This window comes from Neolamprologus multifasciatus, chromosome 4, assembly GCF_963576455.1.
Source record: "Neolamprologus multifasciatus chromosome 4, fNeoMul1.2, whole genome shotgun sequence".
In the NCBI taxonomy this organism is placed as follows: Eukaryota; Metazoa; Chordata; class Actinopteri; order Cichliformes; family Cichlidae; genus Neolamprologus; species Neolamprologus multifasciatus.
The window spans coordinates 19,092,429-19,111,669 of record NC_140442.1 but is presented as its reverse complement, the minus strand read 5'-3'; the positions used below and the strand labels follow the sequence as shown (position 1 = coordinate 19,111,669).

General features: G+C 37.2%; 1 pseudogene; it reads left to right on the top strand.

Moving 5' to 3' along the window:
* Positions 1-11,050: 11,050 nt before the first annotated feature.
* LOC146520283 (Ig heavy chain V region 5A pseudogene) lies at positions 11,051-11,566 on the top strand (annotated as a pseudogene).
* Positions 11,567-19,241: the final 7,675 nt, after the last annotated feature.

Genomic DNA, 19,241 nt, shown 5'->3' with positions numbered 1-19,241 from the left:
CTATATTTGCTTTCTCATACATATTTGAAAATAGTTTGACGTAATTTGATTGAAAACATAGAAAATGTAGACAGTATTTAGGAAAGCGAGAGCGCAAGAGTTCTAAATGACAAAAGTACAAACTGTTTTGATGAACTGTACAAGCAGTAAAGTAAACTGCATTTTTAAACAATCTTAAACAGTGGCAGGGGGATTTTGACAGTGTCATATCATATCTAACTGTCGCCTCCCTGCTCTCTGAAACAGGGTAATCAACCTTTTATTAATGTCAGATAGGCTATTTGTACATTCTAAATATATCTGTAGCTCAGTATGGTGCAAACACTTATTATGAGAGAGGATTTCTGGCCCAGGTCAAAATTGACAAATGTCATACTGTGAAGACATGAAATCTGAACAGTATGCTAATACTAATATTCACTCATTAACTCATGAATTTTCATAGACACTGTGTAGCACTAGAGATGTGCAATTAGTGACAAAACATTCATTAACTGTGCTCAAGAGTCACAGTGACACAAACATGTAAACATGTAATATTTAGGAGCAAAATATGAATAAAATATAATATTTATTCTATTCCACATATAATGTGGTACACAAAATGATCGCGTCTGAATGATTTCTTAATCTCTGATTACTGATCATTGTCACACTTACAGCAACAGTAAAGACTGGAAAACACTGACCATGAAAGACTTCTGTTATGGTCTGAACCTGACTTTGTTTTTTTCTTTTTGTGAGTAAAAGTGTGCCTTTACAAGAATAATCGTGAACCATAGTGGAAGCAGGTAGGGGTTCTCTGACGTTTTTGTTCCAACAGTTTTCTCATGTTTTGTGGCTAGTTGGGAGCTCAGCCACTGTATTTTGTTTTCTGATAGACAGTGTGCTCAGTTTGTTTTTAGCTAGGAAGGGGTGTTTTGTTTGTTGTTTTGGCCTTGGAGACCCTGACACACAGAGCTTCCCTGTGTTTTATTTTGGGCCTAATTGGTTTGTTTGGTTAATTGTGAAATAAACAGTGTTTTACTGACGTCAACTTTGTGGCAGTTAATAATTTTCTTTTCAGTTTGTGTCGCACCCCACCCCAGATAAAACCTTGCTTTTAAATGGGGTGTAACACTTCACCTAATTAAATAAACACAGCTGACCTTGTGCTTTAAATGAGTTAAGAACTGACTGTATTACAAAAAAGAATCATGAAAAAATGAAATTGTTTTGACTTTTTAAACATTTACATGACATTTATATAGCGCATATATTTATCCCTAAGACATCAGATTAAATGCTTATTTATTCAGCTGTGTCATTAACATGAAAGCTACATGGAAAATGTGAATTGTCTGATTTCCCTCTGTTAGCTTTGTTTTCAATGAAGCATAATAAAAATCTTTTATTACACTGCATAATGAAGCAGATAATATGTTACAATTAAAGTACAACTTATAAATCATAAAGGATGCCAGCACAAGAGCCCCTCCCTCTCCATAATATCCTGATGCAAATCTTCACTGTGTGCAGTGTACTTCTGTGCTGCTCACTTGTCTTGTGCTGAGTGTTGATTGATGGAGCAGCAGTGAACAATCTCTAGACTCACAATGACACAGACACTCACTCTGCTGCTGGTTGCTTCTTTGCTTCACTGTGAGTTCTTCTGCTTCTTCTGTTCTTCTGCTAATATTTTTTACAGGAAACAACAAGTGCTATAAAAACATTTTGCAGATGTCTGTCTCACTGGTTCCTTTTTAACTCCCCAGGTGTTACAGGTCAGAGTATGGAGTCCATTCCTTCCAGTCCTGTAGTGAAAAGGCCTGGAGAGACTCTCAGTCTCTCCTGCAGAGGATCTGGTTTCACATTTAGCTGCTGTACTATGCACTGGATAAGACAAAAGCCAGGAGAAACACTGGAATGGATGGCAGAAGGCTACACAGATTCCAGCAAAAACAAATATGTGAGCAGTTTGAGAGGACAAATTGAAATCACCAAAGACAATAGCAACAGCATGGTACATCTGAGACTTTCCAACCTAATGCCAGAGGACTCTGCTGTGTATTACTGTGCCAAAGACACACAGTGGTTTAAGTAATGAGAGAGGCTTTACAAAAACCTTTAGACATACAGGATACTACAGGGGGCAGTAGATGATCAAAAATATGTTCAACTCACTGTCACAATAACACCCGTGTTTGCACCATCTGTAAATACATATTAGTAAAACACACAGAATCTAAAAACATGTTATGTAACAATGAAAAACAATGTGAAAAATAAAATTCATTAACTTTTAACCTCAATTTTAAGAAGAAAAAAAAAACAGCAATGAAAATAGGATATTTAGAAAAATAAATATTTTCATTACTTTTCACATGAACATATCATAATGTTTTAGTTAATTCTCTTTAAATTCTGAGTTAGTGCCTTTAAACTTATTCTGAGTTAAACTGGTGAAACCGATGTTGAAAGATAAAACGCTAAAAAAGACGAGTCAGAAAGGCCACTGAAGCAGAAACAAAGAAACAAGAGAAACATGGTAGTTAAAAGAATTTATAATAAATGAATTTATAAATAAATACTTAAAAATAACTACTTTGGGGTAAAGTCAGAAAATACTAAAATCAGGAAACACTGATTATAGAATTTAGTAAAGAAATAATTTTCTTTTTTCTTACCAGATACAGTGTTTCAATACAATGTTTATTTTTAATGAGTGATCAAATCCTGCTGAGTAAAACATGAATGAACATACATATTACTTGTATACATGTCTGTTTGGTTAGCTTGAATATTTATTTTGTTAAATTGATTGATGAATAGGAGCTGATGCAAACTCAGACTGCTTCCATCTTTCTTTTATTTTCTTTGGCTCTCGGAGGAGGCGGACGCACTTTTTCTCCTCTCCCTTATCTTCCCTGCTAGTTCTTATGTCCTTGTCTAGTCTCATGTCTTTTTTGTATTACTTTCCCTGGAACACTCTCTCACAGTCTGTCTAAAACCTAAAAGAGAATTATGGATTTGATCAACTGGTCTCTGAATGCTATTGACACCCTTTAACGAGAAGTCTGGGCTCGGGAGAACCCGAGTGCCCTTGAGGGACTCTCCCTGCTGGATACACGATGGACGGGTGGCAGAGGATCGTGTGCCTGGCGGGACTGTCGATCGAGGATGGTGAAGATATCTACCTATTCGGAACCATGATAACTATGGAGGACCACAAGAGCCACGTGCATCGAAATAAAAATTTCTGTGCTTAAATAATGAATTGTAGAATAAATTCTGCAATTGTAGCGCGTGGCTCTTGTGGTCCTCCATAGTTTTTAACACTCCGACACTGGTCTCTCAATCTCCCGTTAAAAGCTGCGAGTTTCTCCGTGATGTTATTAGCCATCGATTCCGTGGTCTTGTCACTCTTTTGCTCACACAGATTCTGAGACCTCACGACCGCAGCCAACTGATCCAAGATGTAATCCAGCTTCCGCCCAGAGATGTTGTTCTGAGTTGATTCTTTCCTGATGTAATCCAACATACATACGCTCTAGTGTTATTCTGAGCATTCACTGCAGTCGTAAATGCCTCCAAGCTCTTAACCATGCTGCCTTCAGTGAGCCCTTTCTGAGAAGTCGCACCTGTCGTTCCAATCCCAGCGGGCAGCCTTGTGGGGGTTTGAACGGTTCCGCTCTCTTAATTCTCCGATAAGCCAGGGCCAAGCCAGCTCCGATCAGCAAGAACCCTGTTATCTATGGAGGACCACAAGAGCCACGTGCATCGAAATAAAAATTTCTGTGCTTAAATAATGAATTGTAGAATAAATTCTGCAATTGTAGCGCGTGGCTCTTGTGGTCCTCCATAGGATTCTGCTCTGTGCAAACTCAGGGCCCTGTTAAAAAGGTCTTCCTCATCTGAATCTGTGTAGTGGTCTACAGTCCAGAGCAATCCATTTTGCAAGAGAATGTTTAAGTTTGTCCAGTGTTGACTCACTAATTTTGTTCCTGAAGCCAGTCAATTCCTCAAGTTTGGGCTGCCGACACCTTTTGTTGGTACTTGAACTGCTAGCTCTAACAGCTCCCACAGGTTCTGTGCTAGCTGCAACATGTTTTTCATTTAGATAGTACTGTAAGGTCTGGAGAATCACACAGACTGACCTGTACATACTCAGGGTTCAGTGGCGATTTTCACGCTGCTTGGATCAGACAGGCTGCTGGGAAAGGACTGGAGTGGATTGCTTGGATTAGCAATGGCGGTAGCATCTCTTACTCTCAGTCATTCAGAGGCCGGTTTACCATCTCCAGAAACAACAGCAGAAAGCAGGTGTATCTGCAGATGAACAGCCTGACAACTGAAGATTCTGCTGTTTATTATTGTGCTCGAGAGTCACAGTGACACAAGAGGAAGAAACTCTGTACAAAAACTTAACATTAATTTTTTTTTTTTAAATTTGCTTTCTGCAATTCACCTTTACAGATTAATACACATCAACACACTGACAGAAACATTATCCTCATCTGTACTTTATCTAAATGTTTTAAATTTCATCAGTGATATTAAAAAGGTCAAACAATCTCTGAGCTAGTGTTGTGAATTACATTATTTTGTGTATGCACCAAAGACTTTTTGCAACACAACTGCAATCTCTAACTATCAGTAACAGGAGAACTCATATCACTTTTATAACTTGTTGTTGTTGTGATGGCAGATTTCTTTTCTTATGTTTTGATCACTTAAGTAATTTAGTATTATCACTTTCTCACTTAGTTATATGGATGTAGAATAGCATAACATCTGTGTTTCTAATGTTTCCACACACACAGTTGAGCCATTTTGTGAAGATGTCAGACACATCCAGGCGCCCATGTGAAGGGGTCATAATTCTCCTTATCTTGGGAAGCAGATTTGGGATGTAAATCTTTGGGTAGCAGCTGAGTGCACATTAAAGTCATAGGTTCCATGTGAGTTTATTCCAAAACTTCCACGACATTGCCAGTCTGTATCTAAAGCAAACATCCTCACAGACTTTTATAAAGAGTGATGTTAGTGCTGTGAACAGAAGAAGCTCCCATCAGTTCACCTTGAGCACCAACATGTTCTCTGTAGCTCTGATGATGCTGTTTGTTGCTGAATCCTGGGAGTCTGACTGATGCAGTGACACTGCAATTACATTTCTCCAAAACAAGTGCTGAAAATACTAAATGCATTCTCCTTGCTCTCTGAAACATTAATTTTATTACTCATCAATTTATCAATGACAGATTTCATATTTATACAGTAATCTGTAGTTCAAAAGGCAGTATAGACACTTATTACGATGGGCACATAAAAATAGTTTGGAAACACATTTTTTGTTTCCAAACTATTTAACTTGACAGGTATTGATGGTCAGACTCTGACAGAATCTGAACCAGTCATTCAAAGGCCTGGAGAATCCCACAGATCTGTACAGGCTCTGGATTCACATTCAGAGACTACCCTATGAACTGGGTCCAACAGGCTCTGTGAAAAAGACTAGAGTGCCTCGCCTTTATAAACACAGGAAGTTCTCATATCTATTACTCCCAGATAATCAAAGGGAGATTCAAATCAACAAAGATGACCCACTTTAATATTACTACTACCACTACTACTACTACTAATAAATCTACACTCTTAGTCAGAGGCTAGTAAACTGTCCTCTTGTCCTCAAGAGTCACAGTGACACTGTGATACTAAATCAAGAGAAGGGTTTGCTTTGTCTTCAGTATATATTCATTTTTTTGCTTGTCTTTGGCAAACACCCATCGTTCGATATTCTGTATGTGGTGTTTTTTTTTTTTTTTTTTTTTTTTAATGAACCATTTTTGATATGTCACCATGCTGAGGATTAGTTTTATTGGAGTTTAGTTTTGTTTTATGGAGTTCTGGATGCCTTATAAAATGTTACTGATCTGGTTCCTGTTTTTAAGCAAGAGCTGATGTTGTTGTGAATCCACTTCCATCAACATGAGCTTTAACAGTAAAGAGTCATAATATTCCCATGATTAATGACTGTATTACTTTATGGAGCACACATTTAATAATGAATATATATGGAGTTTTTTGCTCATGGTTAATAAATCAATTGGTGACAAAGTTTGAGAGAAAATTTGTATTTATTAAGTAACAAATAATAATAATAATTTGTAAATATATAAAATATTTGCTTAAATATTTTAATATAAGTCGTGTGCAGTTCTTTATAAGAGACAAAGTTTTTCTTTAAGGAGGAGTTTATGCAAATATGCATAAATATGCAGATTCTTGTACGCATGTGTTGCCAAATATAACAAAGGGACTACATGGCAGATTTTCATGACTGTAGACTGAGCAGAGACATGACTATTACAATGAACTGTCCCGAGTTTACCTTTGTTTTTCTTATAGTGTCACTTTACTGGGCTGGTAAGGACAGCACATTTCTTCTGCAAACATTAAGATATGTTTGATATAAAGAAGCTAATTATGTTTTTGTCTGTAGGTACTGAGGGTCAAACGCTGACTCAGTCTGAACCAGTGATTAAAAGGCCTGGAGACTCCCACAGACTGACCTGTACATACTCAGGATTCAGTGATAATAGACATGCTGCTTGGATCAGACAGGCTGCTGGGAAAGGACCGGAGTGGGTTGCCATAATCTGGAGTGACAGTAGTGGCAGCTTCTACTCTCAGTCAGTCAGAGGCCGCTTTACCATCTCCAGAGACAACAGCAGAAAGCAGGTGTATCTGCAGATGAACAGCTTGACGACTGAGGATTCAGCTGTTTATTATTGTGCCACAGAGCCACAGTGACACAAGAGGAAGAAACGCTGTACAAAAACCCATCAAACTAAGTCAAACACTGACTTTTGTTTTTTCTCCCAAATTAAAGAAAAATACATTTAATTGACTCACATTCAAAACAACAATAAACTTGGTTTTGTATAGTTTTGCAATAAACAGTTTTTTGTAGATGTTTAAATGTAAATGTTTTCATCTGCCATGTTGGAATTGAAAAGACTTTTCCAACACTACAAACAAATCCAACACTATATTTGTTTTTTAAATAATATTTCCTTTTATTTGTACTTTTATTTGTACTTCTGTTTGTGTGTGTGTATTGGCGGTTTGCAAACAGCAAAATTGTCCATTACCGCCACCAACTGGTGTGGAGTGTTGACAGAAGTGTAAAAGAAATACATGAATGAATGAATACATCTCCCACATACAGACATATAACTGCTCATTAGTGCTAAGTGATGGACAATGTACTCAATGTACAACTGAGGACTAAACTTCTTTAGTGGGCTGTACTACACAGCAAGCAACTGTCAATTAATTTAATTAAAAAATTCAAGACAGACTGACAGAACAAACACAGATGAGTGGTCCAGTTCAGTGACTCAGTGAGGCCTTGCAGATAGCTGTCAGTCAAACCAGTCTCTTTAAAGAGAATTTTGAACCAGTAGCAAGAAATTTAATATAATCATTTAAAGTAGAAATATTAAACAGTGAGAGTATAATGGTAACTGAGCATTAAAGAGTCCAGAAATTCTACATACCAAAATAATGTTACGTTTTAGATAACAATTGTCGGTGCCCATATTAAGCAATTATTCTTTAAAAAACAATATTAAACAATTGCTAAACTTTTCTGTTAATGAGCTCAGTGTTTGTTAGTAATCCCTGTGAGCCAAAACCACCTAAAGCTCAGGAGCAATTTTTTTTTTTATTCTTAAAAAACAAAACAAAACAAAACAAAAAACTTTAGCAGAGTCCAATAATATAAATATGCAGCTGGAAATGAAGACAACTGAAGAACTGAAATGACAAGTGGAACCCACTGAACCAAGAACAAGCACACTGATTTAATCTAGCATATTCAGAGCAATAAATTTATTTGCATTATTTTACAGTATGTTTCATTTGCATTTCAGAAAAGGTCCTCAAAATACACATATGTAATCTGAAAATGTGTTGTGTTCTTTTCTACGTCATATTTGACTGTGACTGTTCAGATGGATTTTAGATCCACGAGTTTGGGTCAAAGAAAGGAAAATTGCATTTTTAAGGAATCTTAAACATGTCTATGTATTTTATTAGGCAACACCAGTGAAAGAGTTATAAAGTAATATATAAAAAACAAATAAAAAATAAGATAATGTGGTTTTATTTCATATAATCTTTTTTAATATGTTAAGGAGACGTAGCCACATAAAGGCAATCAAAAAAAATAAAAAACTGCTTTAACTGGGTTTTCTGTGTTTGATGCAAAATTAAAGCTGTCTAAGATACACCATCAGAAGAGATCCCTGATTTCAAGACTTTCCTTTTCTCTTTGAGTCAACATAGTAAAAATTGTATGGAAGTGTGACCTGAGGAAATAAGTCAATACATATTATTTTTACCGCTTTCAGAAGGTTGGCCTGAATAATTCAAAATGTAATGTGCTAACTTGAATTTCAACTTAAAGGAGAGGATTTGTGTTCGTGTTTGAGGAGGAGGAGCTGATGCAAACTATGATCTCTACCATGTTTGAAGACATGATGCAGAACATAAGACAGGGAATACATGATTAACCACCACTGTACACGGAGCAGAGACAGGTGACCTTGACAATGAATCATCCTGAATTTGTGGTTGTTTTTCTTATCATTTCAATTTACTGGGCTGGTAAGGAAAGTGCAGTCGTTTTACTAACATTGTTATAAAAGTGAAATGATATGCTTGGAAAACAGTCACTAATTATTCTTGTTTGTCTGTAGGTACTGAGAGCCAAACACTGACTGAGTCTGAATCAGTGATTAAAAGGCCCAGAGACTCCCACAGACTGACCTGTACATACTCAGGGTTCAGTGGTAATTATGAAACTGCTTGGATCAGACAGGCTGCTGGAAGAGGACTGGAATGGATTGCTTACATCAGTGGTGGCAGCAGCTATATTCACTATTCTCAGTCATTCAGAGGCAGATTTACCATCTCCAGAGACAACAGCAGAAAGCAGGTGTATCTACAGATGAACAGCTTGACGAGGGAGGATTCAGCTGTTTATTATTGTGCTCGAGAGCCACAGTGACTCAAGAGGGAGAAACACTGTACAAAAACTCAGCACATCAAATCAAGTCAGAATTTGATTTTAGCTTTTTAGAAATGAACTGCAGTGATGGGACATGTATGAACCGCATGTTGGCACTTTGGACATACGTACTTTTCTTTAGAGGACCACTCTAGGTTTTCATTGGCATGATACCTTCTTTCTGTTTCGGCCTTATCAAAATATTTGCTCTGTTCGTCCTTTGAGAGCGACTTCCACTGTGGACAGAAGATCACAACAACACACAGCCAGAACACAGCTTAAGTCCTATAAAAAACTGCAGTATGCATGCACAAACATGGGCATGAAACATTAACGAATGCCTAAATATATGCAGGTACACACTTACTGTCGCTCCCATGACTGTATTTACAGCGGCACTCCCAGTGATGTTCAATTCTGCTTTGATTTTTGGCCTTTGCCCTTAAGATATATAATGATTGCATTTGGTGGTTTCTTGATCCATGGGCTATCTTCATCTTGCTGGGATTGACGCTTTCTTTTTCTACAGGAATAAAACACAGAGTAAGAGCATGTGTTGTCACTGTGTGACTCACAAGCGTGAGGACAGTAGTGTAAAAACATGAGTAAAGATGTGAAATGAATGAAGAACCATTAAAGGAGGCTGATTAAAAGAATTCACACAGACATCTGCAGACAAATGACAGATACCTGCAGATCGCTGAAAAAACAGCAGAGAAGCTTAGTTGGGAGTGGAGCTGTTGGGTTGAGGAGCAGGAGTGACAAAATCACACACCTTCACACCATCCATTCACTGGACAGTGATTAAGTTTAGCGATCAGCAAAGCTTCACACCATAGTAATATAAAAATAAAATACAAGGAAGGTATTGGTTATGTGCTGGCCCAAGAATAATTTCCTCAAGAGTGGAGGGAACACTTTTCACTGGCTGAGTGGAAGATGGCTGAGAAGTTGCATCAAACCACCAGAGGAGGCGCTCTAACACCAGCCATTTTAACAGAGATTGCAATGATAACTATAAAGACGTTACGTGTATTTGAGTGGGTGCAAAATGTGATGATATACAGTTAAAAGACAGTGATCAGCACAACACAAATTTTCAGCCATGTGCATAAACTAGTATCTAGTTCAGCACAAATAGCTTCCTCTATAAAAGAGCTATTAAGCTGCTAAAATCATCACTACAAAAATCCTGTAAATATACATGTTCTATTTTTTCAGCAGTATGTTTTGTTGAGAAGTAGACATCAAATGCAAATCTCTAAGTAACTTGTAGTTACTTAATATGTGAGATAGGTTTTTACATAATATATATGGATAAGTAAGAACTAATGAGCTTAAATTTAATGATTAAAAGGTCTGGAGAATCCCACAGATCTACCTGAACATACTCAGGCTTCAGAGGTGATTGTGACTGGATCAAACAGGACTGGAGTAAATTGTTTGGATCCGCAGTAAAAGTTACCATGTCACCTACTTTCAATCAGTCAAAGGCTGATTTATCATTTAATGAGACAACAACATAAATCAGGTGCATTGGCAGACAAACAACGTGACAGCAGGAAGAAACTGCTGTCACGTTTATTATTGTGCTTGAGAGCCACAGGGACACAAGAAGAAGAAAAGCGGTACAGAACACAGCATTAAAAATTTGCAATTTACATTCACAGAAATTATTCATCATTATTCATTTATTCATTTTGATAGTAATGAATAGAAACCATTTTGATTTACCTTGTAATACACAGTAATGTGTATGATAAACATAAAACACTCAGCAGCTCATGTAGCCTAAAAACATAATCTAATGTTTGATTCTTCAAATAAATCTGCTTTTAAAGTTACAGTTCAGTTTCTCACCTCTCCAAACTCTCTGTTAGCAAAGCGGTAACACATGTTTCAGTTATAACCTGACACATGTTTCCATGTGTATGCAAAGTGAACTTCCTCTCAGTTTGAAATAAAGACTTGAAATCAGTCCGTCAGTTTCATCAGATGAGAAGCTCCCGTCAGCTCACCTTCAGCACCAACATGTTCTCTGTAGCTCTGCTGCTGCTGGATCCTGTGAGTCTCACTGAACAGAAACACTGACAGCATGGACACCACACACTGTTACTTTTATAGAACTGCATTCAACTTGTTTTCTCCTCAGGTGTGATGTGTGAACAGCTGACACAGCCAGCCTCTGTGATTGTGCAGCCAGGTCAGCGTCTGACCATCACCTGTCTGGTCTCTTATTCTGTGGGCAGCTACTACACAGCTTGGATCAGACAGCCTGCAGGGAAAGGACTGGAGTGGATTGGGATGCGATATACTGGGGGCACTCACTTTAAAGATTCACTAAAGAGCAAGTTTAGCATTGACTTAGACTCTTCCAGCAATAGAGTGACTCTAAATGGACAGAATATGCAGCCTGAAGACACTGCTGTGTATTACTGTGCCAGAGAGTCACAGTCTCACAAAGCATCAGCAGACCTGAACAAAAACCCCTCAGTAGCCGAGCAGCTGTAACATAAAGGCGCTAGAGGTGGCGCTCTAAGACCAGCAATGTATTCAAAAGCTTTTCAGTGGGAAGGAAACAGTTCATAGATAAACTCTTCAGTTTGTGTGGAAATTCTACAAAACTGATTTTGAAATATTTTATAAAAAATGTCACAGCATGAATAAGCTTTACTGTGTTCTTTAATATAAATGATTTCAAATTGTGACTTAAAATGTTTTCATTGACAGGCTAATTGTTTTTAAAATTGTATTTTGACTGCATCATCTACAACTAAAAGCAAAAACCTGCACAGATACTTGTGAATGAATTGTTGATTAAAGTTAAATATAAAAAACCACATTTATTGACAGAAAAAAGGTTCCCTTTGTCTCAGAAACCAGACAATCCTGATTGTGAAATGATAGAATAATGATCAAAAATCAGAAAGAACAGTTTTGTTTCTTGTCACATGGACTTTTGGATTGTGTTGGAAACTCTTGTGTAGATAAGATTGTTTTGTACATAAGATTTTTATCTTTTTATCTTTTATGTTGTTTTAGTGTAACACTGAGGGCCGTGGGGGCGCTGTAATTTCAAATTCCTGTGTGTGATCTGTACACATGGTTTTTGAAAATAACGCTGACTTTGACGTTGAGTAATGAATGAGCTGGAGAAAATGGCTCCAGAGGGTGACCACTACCATCACTGAAGTAGTAGTAGCAACAAATGCTACCCACACAAATTTAGAGACAGTTTATCATCTTTATAGACAACAAAGACAGCAGCTGTATCTGCACATAAATAGTCTAAAGCAGGGGTCTCAAACTCGCAGCCCAGGGGCCACTTGCGGAACAAATATTGACGTGAAAAAATATAATACAATTTGGCCCTTGAAGTTACTTTTTTGTTAGGGAGGATTTATTTGTTGTTGAGTGCAATGTTAAAATAAGTTCTTTAAAAAAAGTTATTTAATATGAAGACAATATGACCAGAGAGTACAAACATGTTGAGGGTTCGGCTGTGTTAGTTCAGTAAGAGAGTTATTTGTGAAGAAAACAATTCTCACTAGCAGTTCACTGTTGAGTCTGTGTTTCCACAGGCCCCGCTAGTTTAGAGACTTATTCCTCATTAAGAACGAAAAACAAGAGAGAGCATCTTCAACCGGTCTTTTACTCGCTAACAAGGGAAGCTTTGGTCAGAACCAGGCGGCGGGGCTTAATGCTCCTCACCTGTCTCTAGCCCAAATCCTTCAAAGAGCAGCTCTCCTCGCAGCTATTTATTCCCATGACAGTTACAGTTTACACAATAAAACACAAGCACCTCCCACCGTAGAACCCCCTTGGTTACAAAAGACAAGGCACTGTGTGTGTGTATGTGTGTGTGTATGTGTGTGCACGAACGTGTGTGTGTGTGTGTGTGTGTGTCTGTGTATGTGTATGTGTTTGTGTGACCTCCTGCTCACCAAAAGGATCATACAAGCAGGAAGCTTACAACACAAGAAAGAGATCTCTCAGATAGGATGCATCTACAATAAAACCTCCATCAGCCTCCCCCAGCACCAAATTGGCTGGAGAGGTGGTCAGACACAAAGGAATGTCTTTGATCCTATAGTTTGAACTAAGACGAATCCTAAACAAATGCAGTGGTCTGTCAGGATTTGATTTACAAACAGACCTTTGTTTCCATAGAAGTTGAAAGACTTAATAAATAAACCAACAATTTTTTCAAATTATTTAAATCCCATTTTTTGTACAAACAATCGTACTACTGTATATTTCAAATTTCATGAAGTATAACAAAACAGGCAATTTAACTCACTCTGTTCCAAAGGAAGAATGCTGCTCTAGCACATAGACACAGTGTTACTATATGTGGTGTATTTTCATCAACCAGATCACAGAACGACCTATTTTAAAGAGCTTGTGCCCAGAGATGCCAGAGAGCTTTTCTGGATACTACATTTTTATTTTCTTTAGGAAGAGTGTTGCTGAAAAATAAATGCATGCAGGAAAATAAACCGAGCCCATTTGTAGTGTACATGTTAGAAACAGCACACAGTACGAGCAATAAAGAACAAGTTCAACATCAACACAGACTGTTCTAGTAGTGCATTGACTCTAATGATCAGTGTATTACTGTGTCAGATAATCAACCCTTTTTTTAGTCTTGTGATTTATTAAACATTTCTCTCTTCACTGATTATAGACTTTATATGATATAATATATGATACTATATAATATCATAATCCTCACTCCACCCTCACTGGATGCAAAGAATACACATATAATGACATTTTCATAGTTGTTGTAGCAGATTGTACCAAAAATCCTTAAAATAACCACAATAAATACAACCCAATTAAAAAAAAAATACATAAATAAAAAAAAATGTTCACAGTCCTATAATAAAATACAGCAACTGTAAAAGGAGTGAATTCAACTCATTTGAATTTTATGTGACCCAGACATTTTAGCCCCTCCCTATTTAAATCCAGACGGCTTACTTATGTTCTGTTATGACTGGCTGTCCTCTCAAGCACTTCCTTCACACCTTCTCTTTCAAGATGATGCTCAGACTGTCTGTTCTGTTGACAGCGCTCTGTCTGCCCTGTAAGCTGCTTCATAACACAGCATGTGGAAATTAGTTCATCAAATGTTCCTGCATGTATTTATAACTTCCCTGATCTCTTTTTATTTCTGTTTTATTTTTGGCAGGTTTGAATGGTCAGGCTATGGAGTCCATTCCCTCCACTCCAGTGCTGAAAAAGCCTCAGGAAGCTGTCAGTCTTTCCTGTAGAGGAAGTGGTTTCAGTTTTGGCAGCTTTGGAATGGACTGGATCAGACAACCTGCTGGAAAAGCATTAGAATGGCTTGGGCTTATTTGGTCTCATGGAAGTAGAACTGCTTATGCCAGCAGTGTGGAAGGACGTATAGAAATCACCAAAGACAACAGCAACAACATGGTGTATCTGAGACTGTCCAACCTAAAGCCAGAGGACTCTGCTGTGTATTACTGTGCTAGACACTCCCACAGTGGTGTAAATACTCAGGGAGGCTTTACAAAAACCTCTTAACTCAGTCTTGCAGTCAACAAATGAAGGAAACAGTGGAAGATAAATTTAAGATATAATGTCTGGCACCATGCTTTTACATACAGAATGAAAGCTGTGGACTTCCTGTTTTTATTATGTGCGCTGTTTAATAACATATTCATCTGTTGTTGTTGGGAAACATGCCTGTACTTGAGAGAGAACAGTTTTAGTGCACTGTTGAATTCATTATTTGTTCATTCATAAATAAACTGTTTGAAAATATTAAATTAACACAATTAAAAACTTGATATTTGGCAGAAATATTTTGAAGCCAAATGTAGTTAACTGGTTTTTATGCACAGCAACATACATCACTCCAGGAGGTACAAAACATCTACTTCTGTGTGTTTTAAGATACACAACATTAAGTACTTACATGTTAAATGTTCAGGGGGCGTCATACAGATGTGAAATATGCACATACCTTCAAATTCTTTAACAGCCAGGTTTAAAAATAATACATAAGCAATAAGGCCCACAAGAGCTGACATGTACTTGAAGAAGAAAAGTAACTCTATCTGACACTTGCGGTGAATTTGAGCAAACCAAACATTTAGTGAAGGAGCCTTAAGTACTTGTGCAACGACAAGCCTGCTTTTATATCCATGAAAATTTCCATTCAAAGTAATTTCTTTAACAGTCTTCCGTAAAGACTTGACCTCATCGTGTCAGTTTCAGCATTAAAAGTGAAGCTCCCATCAGGTCATTTTTATTTTCTCTACAGCTCAGCTGTTGGATCCCGTGAGCCTCACAGCTTCAGTCAGCCAGCCAGCAGGAAAAAGGACTGGTGTGGATTTGTATCTAATGTGTTGGATATACTTGTGCCACAGAGTCACAATAACACAAACCACCACACTGATATTTAAATTTTCTGTACTTCTGATTTTAGATGTTGCACAGGTTAAACATTCAACATTTTCCTCACAGAACACATTCAGCCTCTGTGCTTTTTTAAACATATATTAAACTATAGAGACAATCCATAATTACTGAAACACTGTTGGATTTATACCAACAGTAAAGATTGGGAAAAAACTTCTGAGCATGTAAGACTTCATCTAATTAAGGAAGCACAGCTGATTGTGTAATTTAAACGAATTAAGAACTGACTTCATCAAAATAAAGATTGAAGAACAAATGAAATCATTCAGATTCATATGTTTTTAAACATTTACGTAATAGTTATATAGTGCTTATATTTATCCTTAAGACTTTGGACGAATGGCAAATTCAGCAATTATTTAATTAATTGTAATTATTATACTTCACGATGAAGAAGCTGTTTCAAATAATAAATGGTACAATGAAAATATGACTTATTAATCATAAGAGATGCCAGCACAAGAGCCCCTCCCTCTACATAATATCCTGATGCAAATCTTCACTGTGTGCAGTGTACTTCTGTGCTTGTCTTGTGCTGAGTGTTGATTGTTGGAGCAGCAGTGAACAATCTCTAGACTCACAATGACACAGACACTCACTCTGCTGCTGGTTGCTTCTTTGCTTCACTGTGAGTTCTTCTGCTTCTTATTGTTTAATATTTTTACAGGAAACAACGAGTGCTATTAGAACATTTTGCAGATGTCTGTCTCACTGGTTCCTCTCTCTTTTTTAACTCCTCAGGTGTTACTCCTCAGAGTATGGAGTCCATTCCTTCCAGTCCTGTAGTGAAAAGTTCTGGGGAGACTCTCAGTCTTTCCTGCAGAGGCTCTGGTTTTACCTTTAGCTGCTGTACTATGCACTGGATAAGACAAAAACCAGGAAAAGCACTGGAATGGATGGCAGAAGGCTTCTCATCTTCCAGCAGCAACAGATATGTGAGCAGTTTGAGTGGACGTATAGACGTCAGTAGGCGGTGGTAAAAAGGCCTGGAGATTCCCACAGACTGACCTGCACATACTCAGGGTTCAGTAGCCATCACTGGAACGCTTGGATCAGACAGGCTGCTGGAAAAGGACTGCAGTTTGTTGCTACTATCAGCCATAACAGTGGCAGCATCTACTACTCTGAGTCAGTCAGAGGCAGGTGCTCTCCAGGCCTTTCCCTGCAGGCTGTTGCATCCAAGCTGTGTAGTAGCTGCTCATAGAATAAGAGACGTGACAGTTGATGGTCAGACGCTGACCTGGCTGCACAATCACAGAGGGTGGCTGTGTCAGCTGTATCATACTTCAAATACGAGTTCATTTAAACCCTTTTTATATTTTTGTTTGTTTAAGATAAACTGTGAGCAATAAATTGCACAAAAAAGCTGGATGTACAGTAGCTAATAGTAAATGGTTAATGGTTCTTATGTCACACGTTTCTACTCTCCTTTAACACTCAATTTGCTCTATACAACATTAATGTTGCTACAATAAAACAAACTGATTTTTAATTTCTGTGTTTTATCTGTCAGAAAGTTCAATAAACACTCAATTATCTCATGTTCATGGTTTAACTCTTCACACCTCATTCCAAACTGTTACTACTTGCCATCAACTATTTTGTCCAATATTAAGATCATAAGTATTTGTCACGATTATTCATTGACTGTTATTACAAAAATGTTTTTATTGCACCGTGATGGAAACAGAACACAGCTTTCACATCTGAACAAATCTTTGTATGGAAATAAAAATCCTGCTCTTTTCCAACTAAATTATGTGATCATTTAGATGAAAAGTAAAAATAGATGTAATAAAATCTAACAAAAAATGTAAATGTATTTAAATTACACATCATTAAGGCTTCAATCTCAAAACATTTTTATTCAGTTTATTTCTATCTTTGAGAATCCTCACAGAGTGTGATTAGCAGAAAGTAAATTGCTGAGGTTACTGTGGTACTCTGTCATGGTATTGGGTCTGTGATCCAGAATATTTTTAGTTTAATTTATATTCCCCCTTTTTTTTTTATTCATGATTTTGTCTCCTTATTGTTCTCTGCATATGTTATATTCATAGTTCCTGTTTTTTAGGTTTCTGTTACTGTGCCTTCCCTGTGTTCCATATTTTATGTCTAGTCACCCTTGTGCATCTCCTGTGTCCAGACTATGTTCCCTCTGTCTCCCCAGTCAGTCATATCTCCTTGTCTCAGTGTCAAGCCCGAGTCTGAAATTGAAACGGATTCCTTTACAGGAAAGACTGAAGGCTTCTTGGGGCTTTTTAAACACTGGAGTGGAGGGAATGGACTCCAAAGTCTGACAATTAAAACCTGCCGAACAACCAGAAGAAAAAAAAAGTATTGACTTAAACAAATGATCTAAATAAAAATAATAATTTATGCATGAACATGAAGCAATTTACAGGGCAGACAGTCAACTGTCAGCAGGACAGACAGTCTGAACATCATCTTGAAAATGAAGGTGTGAGCGAAGAGCTTTAAATCAAAAGGACAGAGTCTGCCACCTGGATTTTATTAGAGAGGGCCAAAAATATGCAGCTTAAATATTATTCACAAGTATACAAATAAAATTTTACATTGAATATCACATTGTTCAGTATTGGTTTAACGTATAAATATACTGTATGTTTGCTTATGCAATACAATATAATCCAATGACTTAATACTAACATTTTTTTTTCGAATTCTCATTTAATGTAAAATTACCACCAGAATAAAATAAAGTCACAATTTTTCAGTTTGTTTGTTTTTTCAGGTTAAGATATGTTTTGCTGAGGAGGAGGAGTCAATGCAAAACTGATGTTTTCAGCAGCTTTATATGTGTTTGAGAGTAAGACTCAGGGACTCAACCTAATATACACACAGCAGGCTGGACAAAGACGACTGACTCTTAGAATGATGAAAACTTTTTATTTAGTTGTTTTCCTGATTCTGTTCTGTTTCTTGACTGGTAAGGACATATATTTCTGTTATACAAATAAATATATAATAAAAAAATATGACTGGACTAATGAGCTGTTAACATTTCTGTAGGTACTGAGGGTCAAACACTGACTGAGTCTGAACCAGTGGTTAAAAGGACTGGAGAATCACACAGACTGACCTGTACATACTCAGGGTTCAGCAGTGATATTCATGCTGCTTGGATCAGACAGGCTGCTGGAAAAGGACTGGAGTGGGTTGCTCGGATCCTCAGTGATAGCAGCTATATCTTCTACTCTCAGTCAGTCAGAGGCCGCTTTACCATTTCCAGAGACAACAGCAGAAAGCAGGTGTATCTGCAGATGAACAGCCTGACAGCTGAGGATTCAGCTGTTTATTATTGTGCTCGAGAGCCACAGTGACACAAGAGGAAGAAACGCTGTACAAAAACCCACCAAACTAAGTAAAACACTAATATTAGTTTTTTCCCCCCAAATTAAAGAAAAATACATTTAACTCACTCACACTGAAGCCTTGGTATTGTACAGTTTTACAATAAATAGTTTAAATGTAAATTTTTTCATCTGTCATGTGTAAATTGAGAGGATTTTCTTTCCCAAAACTACAAACAAATCCAACACTAAATTTGTTTTTTAAATAATGTTTCCTTTTATTTGCACTAAAATTGTTTCTTACTACTTATACTGAATGCCACAGTGTGATCTGTTTTCTCTCATAATCTGTCAGCATCATCTGTATGCAAATCAAACTTCCTCACAGGCTGATATAAAGTCTGATATCATGCTGT